We start from the raw sequence: 14529 nt of genomic DNA on the forward strand, positions 1-14529 counted from the left end.
ACATCTGGGAGACAGTATCTTTATAATTATTATATTGTTATCGAAAATATTTGGTGTTTCAAATAACTGTAAATGTTCAAGTATTTCATGAATACGTGAATGTTTATGAACAAGGAAGATACAGATTCATTTTCACTTGATTAAATCCCCACGACAGCGATCTGCGATAGGTCGACGTTCCTTAGGTCGCTCTAGGACTGATTTCTGCATCTGTCGTCCTATGGGGAGGGGAGGGGGCTTCGCATTATCTTTGAAATGCTGTCCTGCTTTGCGTTGAGGAGGGACAGACTGGGTACCAGCGTCCCCAGTGCCCGCCTGTGCTGGGCCTTGTGAGCCAGGAGCTCAGCAGACAGTAAGTCATGTTGTAGTTGGTGTGCGAAGATGGCAGATTACAGGGGACAAGATGGTGTGCTCTGGAAGGTTACACTTTCTGTCTTCGTAAAAAGGTAAATGGGACGGGTTGTGTGAGGTTCAGTATCTCCACTATTTCTTTTAGTTATTATGAAAGAACTGTGCAAAAATAGTACATTTAAAGTGGTGTTGCGGATGGTGGTGGTCTGAGCCTGTTCCTAGGCACATTTCGTACAAAACGGAAGAACTCGGGGACTCTGCTGGCCACCTTGGGCGTCACATGTGGCGTGAGCTTGCCGGCTCTGGGCCTGGGAGCTCTCGCACTCAGACTCGATGCTGGGCTGTGAACCTTTTCCACCCACTACAGTTCCAGAGTTCCAGTTTTTTGCCTAATTGGGTTTTTCTCATCTTCCCTCTTGACTTTCCAATAGAGGGCACCTGAGAGATCCAGGAACAATTTGGGGGATGGGAGAAGAAATTCCATATGTATGCTGATGTATTATAGAGCCCTTTGCATCTGCTACTTGAATCCACAAGAAATTCACATTACTGACCACGTTGAGAGGCTGTTAAGCCGGCTCTTGATTTTTGAACACTGGTTTTCAAAGAAAGATTTGTAGTGATGGTTTTCTTTGAATGCAGTATGGTCAGTACTTTTCTGAATTAACAAAAGAAACTTTGAAGTAAAACCACCCTCAAAAATGATGAAAGGACCGATATTTTTATGTAAATTTTGGGGGTTAGTTATTTTCTTTTATTTTTTTTATCAAGTGAGAAGCAGGGAGGCAAAGAGACAGATTCTCGCATGAGCCCCGACTAGGGTCCACCCGGAGACACCCATCTGGAACTGATGTTCTGTCCATCTGGGGCTGTTGCTCCATTGCTCAGCAACTGAGCTATTTTAGTGCCTGAGGCAAGGCCATGGAGCCATCCTCAGTGCCTGGGTACAACTTGTTCATTCGAGCCGTGGCTGCAGGAGGGGAGGAGGGGAGGGGGAGGGAAGAGGGGTGGAGAAGCAGATGGGCGCTTCTCCTGTGTGCCCCTGACTGGGACTTGAACCCGGGACTTCCACACACCAGGCCGATGCTCTACCACTCAGCCAGGTGGCCAGGGCCGGTAGTTATTTTCATAGTTCAGTTTGCGACACAGAGGATGTTTGTCAGATGAATGGACGGATTTCACTACATGTACGTGTTGGATATTGTTAAACAACACTCCATCTGCTTAATTTTATTACATTACAGACTTACAGGGAAATTTATAGAAAGGAAAACTGTATACCACATATATGAAAAGCTGTTAACAACTTATAATCAGACATACTAGCCATAAAGACTTTGATGACCTGATAGTCTTCTGTGTCATTCTGATGATATTTTATCATGATGCATGTCTCTATTCCAATCTCAAGCTCTGATTTTTAAAAATTAATTCATATCATGTGCTATTCAATTTCTGGTATGTAGAGTATTCATATTTATATTTCCATCAGTATATTTTATTAAGTATTAAAAGAGTAGGTTGTATCTTCAAATTGTTCAAAGATTCCACAGAAATTTGTGAAACGTGTCAGTGAAAATTGTTACTCCCCCCCCCCCCATTTTTTCTTTACAAGGTGAATGATATTCAGTTGGTTATACAAAGTCTCAGGGGAGTGGTTTTTAGTAGCTTCGGTTGTGTGCCATAGATTTCAATGTGGGACACCGACAGAAGCCACTCCTGACGTGGGGCACGCCGCCATGGTGTTGCATTACACTATCAGCAGGTGCCGCCGTGGACATTGGTGTCAAGTGAGAGGGAAGGGGTCTGGAGGCAGAACGGTAATTGGAAAGAGAGAAATAAATCCTTCCCTTTCAGTTGCTTCACTGATTCCCAATGTTCCAGGTAGAGTGCGCCTGCTGAGTGACTGAGAATAGGTCCATGCTGGCATCCCCATTAATTCCAGAGGACTGTCAGCGGACTGCATCCACCCAGCAGGTGGAAGGAGCTGAAGAAAGAAGATGGATTGGGGGCCGGGTACGGAGCAGGAAGGAAGTAGCCCAGATAGTGTGGTCCTCAAAACAAGGGACAGTGGGGTAGGATATCTCCTTATAAAGCGTGCCTGTCTAATAATTCTCCAGTAAGTCCTAATACTACCATGCGGTAGAGTTTGAAGTGACATTAGAATTATGACAGCATATGTTCAAACAGTGCAATGTGGTTTTAGTAATAGAACGCTAGCATTTCCTTGAAACGACTTTTAAATCTAGCAGACTGTGAAGTTATCCTCTCTGATAAGAAACCTGGTTTTGATTGCAATAATGAGCTATACGGTCTGGTGTCAAAAACTGTCTTCCAGTTGACACAACAATCCATAATTTATGGATTGCCTTAAAAATTAAAAGGCAAAGTCAATTATAACTAATTATGATGCTACATTTGCTTGAGAAGTTATTATATCCTTTGGGATAAAGGAAGTAATATTCATGTCAGTCAGGAATCTTTAGCTACAGTTTCCTGGTTCTATCTTAAGAATTTTTCAGTTTCAATCTGTGAGAACCCTAAGCCACTGAATGCCTGAAACCCTGCTATTTTTAGAAATAACTGTGCATCGCTGTGCATTTGTTTCTATTCTGAACTTCTTATCTGTGCCAAATCTTCAGAGAGGTTCCTGGAAGTTGCGCTTGATGACTGTTCAATCCGTCAGAGATGAATTTTAAATTATGCTGGAGAAAATAATGGTAACCAGAGCTACAGCCTCAAAGCATCATTGTTATTCCTATTGGTATTGGTTTCAAATACTCAATCGAAATTAAAAATGAAAATACAGCATACAGTATTTATTAAATCTTTTTTTTTTTTTTTTTTTTGCATGTTGGGTCTGCCTTTTGTTTATACAGATAAAAGCCAGAGCATGTGCAAGTGATACTGTAAGACAAGGAAGGCACTTTAGCATCTTACAGAGTGGAGAGGAGTGGGCTGTGTTTTCCTATCGTGGCCGTGTTGTAGGGAGAAGACAGGATGTTCTTCCTCCTTACGAGCAGTCAGAGCAATCAGTTATTAGGAAAAAAGAAAAAAAAATTATTCTTGTATGAACTTCCTAGAAAATTTAAGGACTCTACAAATTAATACTGTATATCAAGTTATTGGTGAGGGCTTCTTTCTGTGTGTGCTTTGATCACCACCCAGTGTATAAGTGTATGTGACACACATGTGGTTTATGTTGTGGCTCAGACACAAGGCATATATTTGTAGTGTAGGCCGATTTCCTTATCTGGGGGAGGGGGGGGAATTCTGGAATAACTAGAGGGGAAGATGTATTCAAATGAAGCAAGCTACAGCTAGTTGTTTGAATTATATTCTAGGTTGTTGTCCTTTTTATAGATGGAGGTTTTCATTTTGTTGGAAGGCTTTCAGAGGATGACCTAGAACATGTGCCAATGACAAAAGCCCCTTGTAACAATTCGGAGCATGCTTTATGCTTTAGGAAATGGGATTGTGAAAATCCTCTCAAAAATGACATCCGAAATAGCATTAAAACACAATTTCCTTTGATAAGGCTGTAAGGCACTCATAGGAAAAGTGATACGTCTCTGAGTGGGACTGTGTCAGCATTCTGTGATGTTGTGTTGCTCATAACGGACATGAATCCATTATGGGTGCGAGGGTCATTTATTTCCCCGTGAAGTCATTAAATACCATTATTGATTTCTGTTCAGTCAGTCCGATTCTACCTTCATTTTGTGATCATTGTGTACATTAATGCTAAGTCTTGATTTCATGCACTTCAAATAATCGATACCATATTTAAACTTAAGTGTTTAAAATGAAATCCACATAATGACAATTAGGAAAATGAAATTCTGCGATTGGTTTACTAACCAAGATTGTTTGCTAGAATTAACAAATGATACTGATGTTTGAAATGTATGACGACTCATCTTCAGTGTCCTGTTTGCCACACAGTATAAATAGGTAAACACGTTTATCAAAACTAATGTCGGTCTTTATGATATTCCTCTCCGAATGCTGCCTTTTTATAACTATGTAGTTGGACTCCTCAGCTGATTTGCAGATGAGTCTATTACTGGTCCACCTTCTAATTTCCTTCTTTCTGTCATTGAAAACAAAGAGGAAATACTTAACCAGATGCCTGGTTCTTTGTTACCTTAAGCAAGAAAATGGGGGAGGCAAATGAAGACACCAGTACACAGCACTCTCTTTTGGAGACAGATGGGTAATGCTACATGGTTTTGTTATAGAATTTATTTTATGTTACACTGGTCATTTAGTTGAGATGACGTAGAATTGACATTTCTTGACGTCTCCTTCAAATAATTTTATTTGTCGAGAAATGGCAGGATATTGAATTCTGTTCTTAATAATTCCTGTCTTTTTTTTTTTTTTTAAGACCGGTCATTTTCCCCTTAATACGTCATATTTGTGTTTTACTCAAAGGCATACTTTAAAAGTACTAAGAACTTTTGAATTTTTCTATCTGGGCAGTGTTTTAACTATTTCTCTTGCCTTTCCTTTTGGAATGTGATAGAGAAATGACTGATTTATGCACCAGCAAGAGGATGTTGATCAGATCACCTTTCTCCTAGGAAGTTCCTTAGCAGAGAAGCACTTGAGCCGCTAGGGCAGTAGGACCAAGTGGTACCAAGTTTCTCGCAGCAGCATCTTTAGAGAAGTTGTGTGCTCAGCGCTTTCTCCTGGTCCTCTTGCCGGGCTCATTGACGGAAACCTGAGCGAAGCCGTGATGTTAATGAAGTATGACAAGCCTTTTGCCTGTCAGCCTGAGGTTCCCGCCTTCCTCCTCGAAGACAAAAACTTAATGGAAGATGCTCAGATGGGCAGGCTCTCGGATGGTACCCCTTAAGTGCTAGTCTCTTTTCTGATGTGCATATTCAGAGAGCCGTGAAGCTGCAAGTGGCAGCGTTTAATACTGTCTCCCTCATGATGCCTGAATAATTTTCCAGAGACTGATCGCTGCAGCTGCTGGGAATGGGGTGATTTGTTTATTTTTCACCTTGGTCCTGGTGGAATGCTGACCTAGCTAATCTTCAGGGCTCACGGAGGGGGGGGGGGGATGGTTTCATATTCAGAGCTCTGGTCTGTCCTTCCAAACAAACACAACACTGAAGCTTGCGACCAGCCACGTCCATAATAGAGAACTAAGGAGAACTGGTTCTTCGGTTTCCTTTGAAAGTGAGGACGAGGGAAGGAAAATGATTGTGAATGAAGAACTGGGTGGAAAATGAAGACGATCTTGCATATTTTTCATGGATGTTTGTGAGAAGAGAGGCCAGAGCACAGGCTGTTGTGGTGAGTTATAGAATGGGTTTGAGATTTCCCTCTGGTGGTGTGGCTCGTTATGTTAAACAGCCCAGCTTTTAAGCTACTGTAGTTTTCGTTTTATGTGTATTGGCCTTCATTTGCTGGAATGCTTCAAGTTCACAGTACTAAAGTCATTTCGAAAACGGGATGTAATTACAAAGGTATCTTATGCTTACCAACAGCTTTTTTTGGATCAATTTAATTATCATTACTTGTGGATACTGTAAATTGAATATCCCTTCCCTAATTACATTAAACTCAGGGGTTAGCTGCTTAAACATCTAAATGAGAAAAGTTCATCCTTTGCTATAAATAGGAGAATTGTTCTCTTATTTAGACTGACCTTAGAAGCTAAGCATTTTATATGATATTGTCAGGTGAGCATTATAAAGACAGTCTGTAATGAGATCTGTAATGAGGAACAAAGGTATAATGGCTCTTTGAAAGAGTTAATTTATTCAACATTTTCTTATTGCACGATGGAACTAAAGTTTGTGTGTATGTCCAAAGCCCCCCCCCCTTTTTGTTAAAGGGGCCACACTGTTCTTGCTTTACTCATATTCTGCTGAGATTTTGAAGTGGTTTAATATTACAATCCCAGCTTAATGAAAGCCACCATAAAAGTAGTGAATTCGTCTTGCCCTTTTAAACAGAGCTAATTTATTTAGGGACTAGGAATACTATTTTGCTTGTTTTTCTTTTCCTCCTTTGAACACAAATGACATACAGGAATATATTCAAGCCACAGAAGGAGTCCATTTTTCTCAGAGGGGAAAAAAATGCCTTTAGACACCTAGAAACGGGAACCTTATTTTTCTGGTCGAAAATGAGCCTTTAATCAGTTGATCCATATTTCTTGGGTTAGTGTTTGTTGTCTGTTGAGCTCAAGTGATTTGGTGCTTTGTAAGAAACGGAGATTGTTCCGATGAGAGATCTGATTGATTTCCGCCTGGTCTAGCCATTGTGAATTTTGGTGCGTGCATAGCTACTTGCTTTTATTTACTTGTTTTCTTTCTCTATTGTAGCTTCATGAAAAATCTGTCTAATACAGCTAAAACTCATAAACAGGCGAGCACAACTACTTATTTTCACAGGACAGCACCTACTGGGGATACTTGATGGCCTCCCATCCAAGCTCTCAGATAGGACAGGTCCCTGCCAGAGGTGGGAGGCTCCCCTGCTCGGTTCCTGGGCCAACTAGAAGAGATTTTTATTATACAAACAAGTAGCTAGACTCATTAGTAGGTGATGGCCAATTCTGAGAGTTGGATCAAACCCCATCCTGAATGTTTTCCTGATTGTCTAATGAGGTATGTTGTAGAATACAACAACATAAGAGAAAAAAAAAATGTTGACTTGGTAACATTAAAGAATTAATGAGGTGTTTTTGAACTCTGAGGTTTCGAGAAGCAGTTGTATTTTACACTGAAGTCTACTGGGAGTGGTGTCTTTACAGCTATTTCAAAATATTCTCAACCAAGTTTCTAGAAATTTACTTTTGATGGGATAGTAAAAAAGTGAAAATTCTTCGGATTTGAGTATGTTTTTTAATACCTTTCTAAAACTAGATTTAAAAAAAAAATGGAGTCTCACATAACAGTTTAGTGGTTTAAGATGTGAAATTGTATGTTTATACAAGTGGCAATTTTCCTAATCAGTTCAAACAGCCACAGAACTCTGGCATTACGTTTTTAATATTAGAGGACTCTCTGTGGGCAAACAGACTTTGAAAACCAGGCAGGAATTTCATGATACGATACAATGAGGCACAGTTACCAGCGGTATCGGTCCATTAGCAGTCAGGCTGTCCTCTTCTTCACAGAAAGCAGTCAGAGATAGACATGTAAACGTAGATGTGGATAGCTGTGGAAGGGGTTTCCGAGTCCTTCCTATACAGGTGATGGCAAAAGTAGATCTACAGTTATTTGTGTGGAAAATTACACAGTATTACAAGAATAAACTGTGTTTCATGCACTTACAACTGCAAACCTACTTTTGCCCCAGCCTGTATAACTCTTTCAGAAAAGGAATCTTATAAAGATACTATCAGTAGTGTGTCTGTGCGTGTATATGTGTGTGTGTGTATGTGTACACATATATCAACAGTTGAGCAATGAAAAACTCAAGATCATGAAAAATAAAGAATGGTTTGAAGCTGATTTAGGCATCAATAATAAAATGCTTTTTCTATTCAAAATTAAATGCAGGGCTTTGTGTGTGTGTGTGTGTGTGTGTGTGTGTGTGTGTGTGTACTCACTGTCAGTACATGACATATCACAGTCATAAAAGTTGAGGTTCCTAATCCACAGTTTGTAGGACCACAATATATGTAGGACATTGACTTCTAAGGAGCCAGGGGCTGGCTCGCGTGGTCTCGTCTGGAATACCCAGCGCAGCACCAGGACGGCACGTGCTTTGAATGTTGATGCTGATCCTTGACACTCATTGAGTTTAACTCAGAAATTAAGGACTGTTAGGAAAACTCCTCCTTTATCATCATTTCTTGAGCAATTTTTGTGCATTGTGGAGTACGTATGAACACTGTTCTGCATGCTTATAACAGGGTCATGGTCCTTTCTGATCACTCTTAATTTATGTTTCACTGAGATGGCATCAAACGGGCACAGTCTTGCTAACATGTCAATTACCAGTGGCTTCCTGCGCACCCTGAAATTCTATGAAAATTATTTTCTCAGGTCTTTATTAAATAACATTTAAAAAATCTAGATTTCAGTGTGAAGCACCCAATGGTTTATAGAGCAGTCATCTGGGTAAACTTTTCCCTAGGCCAGTTTCCTAAAAGAACTCAGCACTTTTGCCTTAAGCGCTGTTGGGTACTTACTGGAGCTTGGGGGTGCTTTGTAGTGTAATTCTTGTAGAAGCTTGACATAGACGTGTAGAGTGTTTACTTTGCACTGTCTGGTCATGCACTGTGCATCAGCAGTGGCAGGACTGGGACAGGACTTGACTTGGTAGTGAAACCATTCATCTCATGAAGAAGTTTCTGGAAGCCTGAGGTTGTTCCAGCCAGGATGATCTAAAGACTACCCCTGATCGTTGGAGGGTGAAGAATTCAGTCTTACTGTGTAGGGTAACAAAGACGAACATAAATGAACGCCTCTGTTGAAAAATATCCTTCGACATTCATTTTCACAGTTACCCTCTGGGTACCTGTGAGGGGTGGGTCCCACTTGTCAGAGGGCACAGGTGGGTCTCACAGCAGTTACACGATTTCCCCAGCATCCCAGGACAGATAGGGAGACGGGCTGGTATTCGAACCCGGGTCTGTCTCACTCCAGAAAAGCTGCCTACCACACTTTGTGGCTCACGGATTGGACTCTCAGTGGTAACACAAAGAAATACTAAGAAAAGGGGACCTCCCCCCCCCCACTCCCTCTGGGTAAATTCCTCTCGTCATATTCTTCTCCCAGAATCCTCATCACTTGCCCAACGTCATTGCAAATAATGAAGTCCCAGTCAAAAGCGGGCTTGCAGTGCAAATGCATCCTCAAGACCACTCCTTGCACCTCTGCTATTAGCTGGTTCTAGACCTCATTGCTCACCGCGCCGAGGAACTAAAGGAAATAGACAATTGATAACAGGATATATAGTTTAATATTGTTTACCGACTACTTGAAAATTGTATAAACCCAACGATAGGCCAGATTCCCAACCACTAAAACCCCTACAACCCCTCTCCCAAGATATACTATTTTCTTCTTTTAAACTTTTACAGACTATAATAATGTTGGATACATAGACCTTGGGTAACAAATGTCATCATAAAGTATTTATGTATTTTTTTAAAGGGAACTCAGAAAAGCTTTTTTCAGAATGTACCTCTTAAAATAGCAACAGGGCCAGAATCCAAAAAGAGTAAAAAACTTTTTGTTTGTTTTTTTTAAAGAAGACACTTAATATGACTTCTGGTTTACATAACCATCAAAATATTGTTCCTGCGTGTCAGAAGGAGTTCTGGTCTGTGTCTGCAGCTGCTGCAAGAAGCTTAGATCCAGGAAGTGAATATTCAAGTAGCTGAGATATAATAAAATGATCCCGAGTGAATATCTGGAGTATATCAATGAATTGTGGAATTATTGTGCATACTAAGAAGGTATCATATTCCAAAGACCATCTTTAAAATGTATATCGCCTATTGTATTAAAAGTCAAGGAGATTTTTACATGATTATAGCTTACTTTCATCTTATTTATATTGTAAATTTGGCACGCATCATATCCTTTCCCATAACCATCTCTTCTTCTGACCCCTAACTGAATCCTTCTCTTTTTTTCTATCTGAAGGCCAAGGAGTAAGCTAGTACAACCTTAAATAATTCTTTATGCCAGTCCTAGCAATTATTTTTTATTTTACTCCTAAAGCTAGTTTTGGAGTTAACATACTTGTTTTCCTTTTCTGGTCCCAGAATTACAGTTTATGGCTGAAGATCTTGTGCCAAGTAGGTTTATTGACTAGGAAAAAAAAAAGAAAATCAAATAGTAGAGGAATTGTTGTGATTGACCAATCTTTCTTCCTGCTATCTTAAATAGATACATCAGTAGACCTAAGTTAATATGGCAACCTTAGTCATAGGTTTCCCTAGTTGATCATCAAAGGCACAAGTCAGTGGTTTAACTTCACAGTATTCCAAATAGCTTTGTGTACTGAGAAGAAAGCATTAAATTTTCATCATAAGCTCTTCATGCAGTGACTAAGAGTGAAAACAAAAAGCTTTAGAAAGATGCAAATAAATGAGCTAAATATATTTACAAATATGACAGAGGGTTGATATTCTTAATATATAAAGAGCACTTACAAATCAATGAAAAAAGAAAAATGGGAAATTTATCAAAGGTGACATGTGAACCATGAAAAAATGCTTAGCATTATTAACGATCAATGAAATTTAAGTAAAGCAGTGGTGAGATATATTTTGTTTCTCACATTGGCAAATACTTTTTTTTTTTTTTTTTTTTGCATTTTTCTGAAGCTGGAAACAGGGAGAGACAGTCAGACAGACTCCCGCATGCGCCCGACCGGGATCCACCCGGCACGCCCACCAGGGGCGACGCTCTGCCCACCAAGGGGCGATGCTCTGCCCATCCTGGGCGTCACCATGTTGCAACCAGAGCCACTCTAGCACCTGAGGCAGAGGCCACAGAGCCATCCCCGGCGCCCGGGCCATCTTTGCTCCAATGGAGCCTTGGCTGCGGGAGGGGAAGAGAGAGACAGAGAGGAAGGCATGGCGGAGGGGTGGAGAAGCAAATGGGCGCTTCTCCTGTGTGCCCTGGCCAGGAATCGAACCCGGGTCCTCCGCACGCTAGGCCGACGCTCTACCGCTGAGCCAACCGGCCAGGGCACATTGGCAAATACTTTAAAAGCTTACAAATGTCCCTCATACAATTTTGGTGAGAGTGTTTCCTGGCAGACAGTTTAAGGAACACAATTTAGCAGTATGTGTTTAAAATCTTTTTTAAGTCTATACCATTTAGTTTAGGATGGAATTGTAAGTAAAGAATTAAAAATTGTTTAGAATTCTATTTGCAATTCTAGCTAAGTAATTTGGGGAAATGTTTGTATGTCTGTGTTTATGTGTTTGTGTATATAACAAGAGCAGGTAGAAGCTCTGTTTGTAATTCCAAAAAACCTAAATGGCCAACAACGAGGGATTGGTCTTTACAAAGTACAGAATTTAATATCACATAATGTCTGAAAGTGATTTAAAGCTATAGGATCTCTAATGATTATTGAAAGAATTTATGATTTAGTTATGTATTAAATAGACAAATAGCTTATAGATGAGCACACATAGCATGGTTCTATTTAATGCATGTCCTGCGTATGTTTGAATGGGAGAAGTCTGAATGAGTGTGTCCTGAGTGATAATCACATACATTTCTGGGTGCAGAAGTGGGGAGATTTTATTTTCCTCTTGCTTTCTTTGATTCTTCTAAGGTTTTTAGAATAAGCAGCATGTACTCTTTTTATGAGTAAAAAGTGAAGAGAAAGACATTCAGTTCTGGTCATCAGATGATTTGACCCATTCTTATCCAAAAAGTTATGCCAAGCAAATATTTGTCTTGCGTGGGTAGTAAGACCCAAAGATTTCTTTAGCTCAAAAGTGGGACCTCACATGTTTAGCAAATTGCCTAGCACAGCCATACTGATCAATAAATAGGAATTGAAAAAAAAAATGAAGAGAAAAATTTAGTCTGAAAACTATATCGATGTTAAAAAATTAGTTATATCTAAATTTAAATGATATTTGTTGAACACTATATCACATATAATTAACCTTCACAATTATTACTTGGCATCTTAGGTACATTAACAGGGTGATTTGCCCAGATTTTATAAATATCTACTAGGTGATATTATGAGTGGGGCTTTAGTGAAGAGTGAATTGGGTCATATTTTAGAGTATTTGTTCTTTTATAAATTAAGTTTAATTAAAATAATTTAGGTACAGAGTTAAACAATTCAGTAATACCCATCATGAGGAATGGCAATCCACCACCTCACCCCATTTCCACAGCCAGAAACGGCTCTTCTTTCCTACTTTTAGCTATTTATTTGATGGTTAAATCCAGATTACCAGGTAATATTCCACTATTTCTTAATTTGTCAATTTAAAATATTATCTATTGCCATCTTATGACATTAAGGTGCATCTTGCTTACAGTTTGTCTACTTACCCTTTTGTCTATTCTTCCAAAGTAGTTATATGACTATTTTGAATTTAGTCATTAAATATAGATACTGTTAACTTTAGAAGCATGGACTCTAGGCTGACTATTCTCCTGGGTGGTTCTTTGGTGTTTCCTCCTGTTCTTAAGGTCCCATGACTCTGGACAGGGAAGCCGATGTGCCCAGCGCCTGGGTACCTGACCATGTCCTGTCCTCTGCCTTCGTGTTGTCTGCTGTTTGTACAGACTTCTCTGTTGACAGTCACACGCCATCAGAATTGCGCAGGCACTGCTCCATGCCTTCTTCTCTCTTTGCTACGGCTGCCGAGACTTCCCCTGCCCCTGGCACTCATCTCGGGTCGCATTCACCTTACACCCTGCCCTGTATCCCATGCAAGCGTCCAGGATGGTCACTTTGTTCTGGGAGTTACGACATTTCGTGATGATTGGCCCTGGTGTGTGGGTGTGGGTGTATTTCTGTGTGCCAGTTTGTGTATCTGTGTGCTTTGTTCGTTATGCTGGTTATTTCTTGTTTCCTTTCGTTGGAGACTCATGTTCTCTGTTATGGTAGAATTTCGACTTAGGGAATTTGATCGTGTCCTACTTTCCTTTTCACAGTTTTTTCTTCTTAGACCTCCTGTACGCTGGCTGCTGAACCCCCTTTGTTCTTGCTGAAGTTTTCTTCTTATTCACATTTTCTCTCTGTCAAGTTTTGTTGTTGTTGTTGTCATTGTTCTACTGTCTCAGAAATTTCTCAGCTTTCCTTCTATTCTTCTATTGACATTTCTTTTATTTTGACATAATTGCTTTGATTTCCAAGGGGCTCTTTTGTTGTTTTGTTGTTTTTTATGACTTACCATGAACATGCTGATTTTTTGTATTTGGGCCTAGTTTCTTCTTACATCTCTGAATGTTTAATAACCCTGTGAGTAGTACAAACATCCGTGTACGTCCTCGTGCCTCCTGACCATCCAGAGTACGATCAACTTATTTTACTTTTTTTTTTTTTTTTTTTTTTTTTTTTTTTTTTTTTTTTTTTTTTTTTTTTTTTTCATTTTTCTGAAGCTGGAAACAGGGAGAGACAGTCAGACAGACTCCCGCATGCGCCCGACCGGGATCCACCCGGCACGCCCACCATGGGGCGATGCTCTGCCCACCAGGGGGCGATGCTCTGCCCATCCTGGGCGTCGCCATGTTGCGACCAGAGCCACTCTAGCGCCTGAGGCAGAGGCCACAGAGCCATCCCCAGCGCCCGGGCCATCTTTGCTCCAATGGAGCCTTGGCTGCGGGAGGGGAAGAGAGAGACAGAGAGGAAAGCGCGGCAGAGGGGTGGAGAAGCAAATGGGTGCTTCTCCTGTGTGCCCTGGCCGGGAATCGAACCCGCGATCAACTTATTTTAAAAATGTGCAAGGCAACATTAAAAAAAAGGCAAATGTATGTTCTTCTTGTTTCCATAAATTGATTATCAAACAAACATGATTTTAAGTTAATAAAACTATAACTGGAACTAATTTTATTTTTTGAAAAAGAAAAAAAAACCCTCACTCCCAGAGGTCAGCGAGCATGAAAAAAAACTCACTACTCAAAGGGTTAAAATTTTGCTGGTTCATTTTAATTTTTCTGTTCCCTACATTGTTCGTTTATGTTAGTCTCTTTTGTTCACACTAGGAGTTTTAAAGCTGACCCTTGGTTATTTATACGTGTTTTATACTAAAGGCTCATTGGAAGCTCTGTGGACATAGTGTTATGGACTAAATGTTTGTGTCCCCTCAAAACTCATTTGTTGACATCTTAACCCCCAATCTGCTGATATTTGGAGGTGGGGCGTCTCGGAGGGAATTAGGATTAGATTTGGCCTTGTGGCTGGGGCCTCCCGGGTGGGGTTAGTGCCCTTATAATGAGAAGAGCCGTGGGAACCCGCTCTGCTCTTATCCGTGTGGGAGCATGGACCCAGAAGTGCACTCCCAGCAAACACGGACCGCCAGCACCTCGACCTTGGATTTCCATCTCCCAGGACTGAGAAACCAGTTTCTGTTGTTCAAGCCGCCCAGTCTGCGGCGTGTTTGACACAGCAGTGCAAACGGACTGGGGCAGCGGGGTTGGAGGGTGGAACTGGGGGGCTTGTCTGTTTTATGATGGGGTGGGAGTCACCTTCTCCTACCCCCATTTTTGC

General features: G+C 40.6%; 1 protein-coding gene across 7 annotated transcripts in view; it reads left to right on the plus strand.

Annotated features, from left to right (window-relative positions):
• TENM3 (teneurin transmembrane protein 3) overlaps window positions 1–14529 on the plus strand; it is a 615102-nt gene that overhangs the window by 332007 nt on the left and 268566 nt on the right. The window lies entirely within an intron of this gene.

This window comes from Saccopteryx leptura, chromosome 4, assembly GCF_036850995.1.
Source record: "Saccopteryx leptura isolate mSacLep1 chromosome 4, mSacLep1_pri_phased_curated, whole genome shotgun sequence".
In the NCBI taxonomy this organism is placed as follows: Eukaryota; Metazoa; Chordata; class Mammalia; order Chiroptera; family Emballonuridae; genus Saccopteryx; species Saccopteryx leptura.